Source organism: Chiloscyllium plagiosum, chromosome 19 (genome assembly GCF_004010195.1).
Source record: "Chiloscyllium plagiosum isolate BGI_BamShark_2017 chromosome 19, ASM401019v2, whole genome shotgun sequence".
In the NCBI taxonomy this organism is placed as follows: Eukaryota; Metazoa; Chordata; class Chondrichthyes; order Orectolobiformes; family Hemiscylliidae; genus Chiloscyllium; species Chiloscyllium plagiosum.
Genome location: NC_057728.1, coordinates 54,141,517 through 54,148,136, shown reverse-complemented (window position 1 = coordinate 54,148,136; position 6,620 = coordinate 54,141,517). Strand labels below are relative to the sequence as shown.

General features: G+C 38.9%; 1 protein-coding gene across 6 annotated transcripts in view; it reads right to left on the bottom strand.

The window, feature by feature from the left end:
• Window positions 1–6,620, bottom strand: part of atp2b1a (ATPase plasma membrane Ca2+ transporting 1a) — a 110,752-nt gene that overhangs the window by 80,100 nt on the left and 24,032 nt on the right. The window lies entirely within an intron of this gene.

The window sequence follows — 6,620 nt, the reverse complement described above, 5'->3', positions numbered from 1 at the left end:
CACCTTGTCTCAGTCAAATCCATCGAATTCAGCACCGCCTTCCTAACCTGCAATCTTCTTCCTGATCTCTCTGCCCCCACCCCAGTCTGACCTATCACCCTCACCTTGACCTCTTTCCACCTATCGCATTTCCAACGCCGCCCCTCCCTACCTTTTAGGTTAGCCTGCTGGACACACTTTCCTCATTCCTGAAGAAGGGCTTATACCCGAAACGTCGATTCTCCTGTTCCCTGGATGCTGCCTGACCTGCTGTGCTGTTCCAGTAACACATTTTCAGCTTGGATCTCCAGCATCTGCAGACCTCACTTTCTCCTCCTTCACTTTAACATATCCAAAAGACAGCACCTCCAATGCCATGCTCCCTCTGGACTACACTAGAAAGTCAGCCTTTTAGTTTGGTACTCCAGCCCCAGACTAGGGCCTGAACCTATAAGTTTCCATTTCAGAAGTCAGAGTGCTACTGTCTGAGCCACAGATGACAGTACTGAAAGACAGGCTCACTATTTGGTTCTTATGTATTGAAGTATTTCTGTTCAGGTAAAAATGTGATGAGTTATGGTGCACCAGAACAACTCTTCAGGTGGCCTCAAACTCATGAGTAATGGCTTTCCACTCATTTAGAAAATTCAAAAAGCAAGGGAAATGCAATCAAATTTAGTGAATGCTTTCCTAGAAGAGGTTAAACAAATCCTTAGATATTAAAAAAGAACCTTTTAAAAACAGGGGGGGGGGGGGGGAGGAAATGTTGAAAACACAGGAATCACAGTACAGTATTTTTATAGTGCTCTAAAATGCATTTAAATTACTGCCTAGTTGCAAACCTTAAAAAACACTTCCAGAATACACAGTCAGCTTATTTGGTCACAGCAAGATAATCTCCAAAGCTTTTTTGAAGGGGTGCAGGGAGTGGGAGGAGTGGAGAATGAAACTGCAATGATTCCATCTTTGATTATCTAGAAAGAATGTGCAATGAGTAATTAATTGCAATGTATTTTCCCAAAAAAAAAGATAGCTGGCCAACAAAACAAAACCAAAATGTGGTGGAGCAAAATGGTAGATTTTCCTTTATTTAGAGCTATATTAAGTCCATTACTGGCTTTAAAAATGGAGGAGTCTTTACAGAAAAAATGCATTTTCACAGCCACTGAACATATTTTCTATTTTGTAAATCTTAATGCTGTCTTGCTATAATTAGACCATATTGCTATTCTTGATAGGTACACAGCAGTGTGGTTCAGTTCACCAAATGAAAAAGTAACATTAATGTCTGCAAGTTTTCAGACCTACTTTTTCCCAGAAAAACCTAAAAAGGAGGGGTACAGGCAAAAAAAGACAAATTCAATTCCAGACCCAGAAGAGATTTAGTTTGATACTCAAGTTAAGTGTACTAGAGTAAAAATAGCTAAAAAGTTCACATTTATAGAAAGCATTTTATGTCCATACCATACAGGAAATGGTCCAGGCAATACACAGTAGGTGTATGCACGTCGTTTAGGTAACTAGCTGGTGTATGGCACGCACACACACACACAATGTAATCTTTGATCTGAAAGACATAGTCTCTGATCTTGCAGCACTCAGTACCATAGAGAGAGGGAGTTATTTCAAAAAAGTGTACAACATTGCGTGGTCCCAAAGTCCTGGCCCCATTTATGCACACTTTTTGCTTCGGATTCATTAATTCTAACACTAAAATATTAGCCCTCTCCTTCAACTCAATGAGCTCTTAATCTTCAGTGCAGAACTCAAGGAATGTTTAACAATGCAGCTTATACTGTATCAACTTTATCTTTACCAAATTCACCCTGGAGTAAAATCTGTCAGATATTAAAAAGTACAGGGAGAGGGTACCATTGTATGTTCAATTTAGCAGTATACTGTAAATAGAAACAGAAAAGTATTAACTTCCTGTTTACTAGAAGAAAGTTGGGTCGGCGAAGAAGCAGCCTGCTGACACTGAACTTGTAACTTTAGCTATCTCTAGCTAGAATACATTCCAGAATCAGTACAACACTGAATACTGCATTCAATTCTGTTCTCCCTCCTATTGGAAGACATTGTGAAACTTGAAAAGGGTTCAGAAAAAAAGTTTGCAAGAATGCTGCCAGAACTGGAGGATTTGAGATATAGGGAAAAGGTTGAACAGGTTGGGGTTGTTTTCCTCGAGGGGAGGTAGAGGGGGGGTGACCTTGTACGGTTTATAAAAAAGGTCTAAGGGGTATGGATAGTGTGAGTAGCCATGGCCTTTTTCCAAGATAGGAGAGTCCAAAACTGGAAGGTGAGAATATTAAAAGAGAGGACTGGAGGGACAACATTGAGGGTTGTGCACGTACGGAACAAGCTGCCAAAGGAAGTGGAGGCGGCTGGTACAATTACAACAACATTCAAAAGGTATGTGTTATGAAGATGTGTGCACACTGTACCTTAGAGTTTAAAGCTAGCAGGACTACCTGACAGCACCAAGTGTTCTGAACAAGATACAAATGTATCGTGTTGGCAGCGGGGTGGTCAGAACTCAGGTACCTGCCAAGAGAAGGAGCTGGCACAGGAAAAAAAACCAAACCTGGAGAACAAATCTAGAAGTTAAGATTTGACTACTGGCTGATTTAAAAATTTGAATTCAGTAAATCTTAATTGGGGGTTTTAAATCTGACAAATATTTATGATAGGTTACAGGAAGGAATTGTAAATAGTTAGTGGTTAATATTCTGTTATACTTTAATAGCCATTTCATTTCAACTAGTTCCTGGCCTCTGATTTTCAGAGATCACTGCACAAGATAAACCATGTTGCTGGTTTAAAGCAAAGCAGGAGTGAGTGTTTACCCATGCTATAACATATGCATGGGTATATGAAGAGGCTTGAGTGATATGGACCAAATGCTGGCAAATGGGACTAGATTAAATTCACAATATCTAGTCAGCACAGTTGATTTGCACTAGAGGGGCTGATGGTGCTGTATGATAGTCTGGAGGTGGATGCAATCAGTAGGTTTCAAAAAAGCAAAGCAAAAGATTTTGGAACACCATACAATTTAAATGTTAGATTTCAATTTGCCTCTTCGACAAAACATCTGAAAGTTTGAAGGTGTGCAGAGAAAATCTTGGTATAAACATTAAAAATATTTTTAATGTAAAAAATGCATTTTCTTCTGTGTGGAATAAATGCAGCCAGAATTAAACAGGCACTCACTTACACATACATTAAGCCAGACAAATGGACCAAGCAAACAGTCACTGACTAGGTAGCGAGGGTGCAAATAGCCTCTTTGCAAAGATTACACTGGTCTATAGCAGGAAAAAAAGTGGAGACCCAAACATGTTTAAAAGATGTGCTTTGTCCAAGACAAGATATAACCAATGCTTTGCAAGTTTATTGCAAGTGATATTCAGATGAGAATGCAAAAAAAAAACCTGAATGAATCTTAATCAGGACAGTCAGCCAAAGGAAAGGAAACTCTAGTGCATGTGGCGTTTTTAGCAGTAAAGTAAAAACAGCAAACAAAATTGGGGAGGCTTAGGAAGACTAGATTCCCCATGGAAAAAAGTCACTAGAAGTCACAGTGCAGATATGGTGCACACTGAACTTCTGAAAAGACTGAAAATGGAGAAGTGTAACCAAATTAGATTCTACTTCTGGAATAATTGAAGTATGTGCAGACCTCAAAAATTCAGCCATATTTCCTAAAACTGCATTCAAACAAATATGTTAGGTGCTTGCAGTTCACACTCCTTCCCAAATTAAACAAGGGGAGGTTCTAGACCACAAAACCTCCACATCCATTAGAGATCATTATTCAAATCTCCAATGGCTATTATAACCCACTGGTTAAAAATTGTGCTGTCTCCATGGCAAGTGTGGTTGTTGCCTAGCCACTGGAAAACTCTGGTGCCAATTCACCAGGATTGGCTGAAGTGGGAACCAAACCAGCTGATTTTTAAAAGAGTCAGTCAATTTAATCTAAGATTGTATCACCCACTGAAATGTCTCAATTTGGATTAAGCACAACTTTTTCCTCAATGTTACTTCATGGACAAAGGGAACAAGTCGACCCAGTTGGGTAGTTGTATGTGAACCAGAAAGAGTCAATTCACCATATAAATAGTTAATAAGATTGATTCTTCCCCAATGTTTTTATTTAAAAACATTGCTATTTAATAAAACAATGCAATAGCTGCATAACTTGGGTCAAAGCTTAAACAGGCGTAAGATAACTTACTAATCCAAGCTTCGAAACTAAAGACAGCAAAAAAAAATCACGCCCATCCAAGGGAAGCAGAGTTAAGAATGTCAACTAGCAGCACATGATCTAAATAGGCAGCAATATGGGAACAGGATACCTGCCACAATCTTAAAGGCCCATATAGAGAGTAAAACAAGCCAAAAAACAAAGTGGAAGAGTTCAAATATTTTCAGAAAACAAAAATCAGTTCAAAAGCAATGCATTCTACTTATTTCTTCCCCCACCACAATGATGTGCAGCATGAAAAGAGACCCTTTGGTTTGATTCAATGCAGACCAGATATCCTAAATTAATCTAGGCCCATTTGTCAGCATTTGGCCCATATCTCTCAACCCTTTCTATTCATTTGCCCACCTAGATGCCTTTTAAAAAATGGCTGTAAGTTGTACTAGCCTCCATTTCCTCTGGCAGCTCATTCCATACATCTTTTGTGATGAATGTTGTCCCTCTGGTCCTTTTTAAAAACCTTACCCCTCTCACCTTATACCCTCTGTTTTTGAACTCCCCTACTTGTGCTGGGGGTGGCGGCATGCGCTATTTACCCTATTCATGCCATGGATTTTAAAAGCCTCTACAAAAAAAAGTCACCCCTCAGCCTGACACCAGGGGGAAAAAAAACACCCCATCTATTTCAGCCTCTCCCTATAGCTCAAATCCTTGTAAATCTTTTCTGAACCCTTTAAAGTCTCAACATCTTTCCCTTAGCAAAGAGACCAGAATTGAACAGTATTCCAAAAAAAAAATGGTTTAACCAATGTGCTGTACATCCACAACGTGACATCTCAATTTCTGTACTCGATGCACTGGCCAATGACAGTAAGTGTACCAAATGCCTTTCACACCATGTTATTTACCTGCTAGTCCACTTTCCAGACACTATGAACCTGCACCAAGATCTATTTAGCACTCTCCAGAGGCCCAATATTTAGTCTTCAAGCCCTGGATTTGTCTTTCCAAAAAGGCAGCACCTCATTATCTACATTAAAGACTACCTGCCCCTCCTCAGCCCATTGGCCCATCATACTCAAATGTTCACTGACCACATGACCAATTTTGGTAGTATCAAACCACTATATTCAAATAGTTTTTATATAAACTAATGAAAAGCAGTAGACCCAGCACCGATCTTTGTAGCACATAGTTGGTCACAGACCTCCCAGCCTAAACACACTCCTCTACCACCATTGTCTGCTACCTTCAAGGAATGTTGCATCCAATAGACTAGATCCCTTTGTATTCCACGTGACCTTGCATTACTAACCAATCATGCAGAACCGTCATTCAACATCTACCATTCTGCCTTCAATCTGGTCACTAAAGTTAATGAGTCACAGGACATACGGGAAGTGTTTATTTAAATTCACTCGTGATCCAAGCACAGTGCCAGCATTTGTTCCCCATCTCCAGTTGTCTTTCAGAAGGCGGTGGAAAAAAATCCAGGATTTTGACCCAGTGATACTGAACAAATTGAAATGTGTATCAAAGTCAGTATATTCAGCAGTTTAAAAAAAAACTCTCAGATGGTGGATCCTCCAATTATATGCAGCTTTATATGTCCTTCTGAATGGTAGTGGTCATGGATTTGAAAGGTTGTAATTCATTAATTTGGAAGTTAAGAAATATTAACTTATGAACCTGCATATTAAAGTGTTTTGTCCCATGCTATAGAAATGGGCAGTGCAAAATTCAACTTGAGATGCACATTTAGGGAGCCATACAACTTAGACAACAATACAGCATGTAACTGTACACTGTTGGTTGCTACCCCAAATTTTCTGACCAAGGTAGCCAGATTTGGCCGATTCACTGAGCTTAAGAAATGAAAGCAGTAGCAAAATAATCTTTCTTAACCTGAAGGTACTACGCTGAAATATAAGAATTGGGTACTGGAGATAGGATCAGGGCCAGGGGAAAGTCAAAAAAGTCAGTCCATTTTTAGTATCAGTGAAGATAATCTATTCCAGCTCAATACATTTTAAATTTAGTTGTTCATATCAACTTGCATTGTATGTCCCAAAAGACTAGAGCCAAAAATGAAACATGGACAAAAAAAGTTACCACACAAGTACATTAAATTGGCATCAAAACAAATGAGGAAAAAAAAAACTTAATTTGATTTTGAAAACAGCTAGTAGTTTTACATTTTAAACTCAAATCAGTTTACACTGTACAATGAAACTCAAAAGATTATAGGAAGTGTCACAGTGCAAGAATGCAGAATTGGGAGCATTGAACACATGCAACTGAATTTATATGAATTAGGAAAGGATTCTCTCAAATGAAATTTTAAAAAAAAAAAGGCAGCGCAAAGAAGATCACAACTTAATTACCTTCATGCTCCCAAAGAGCAAAGACAATTTGAAAGTCAATTTTGGTC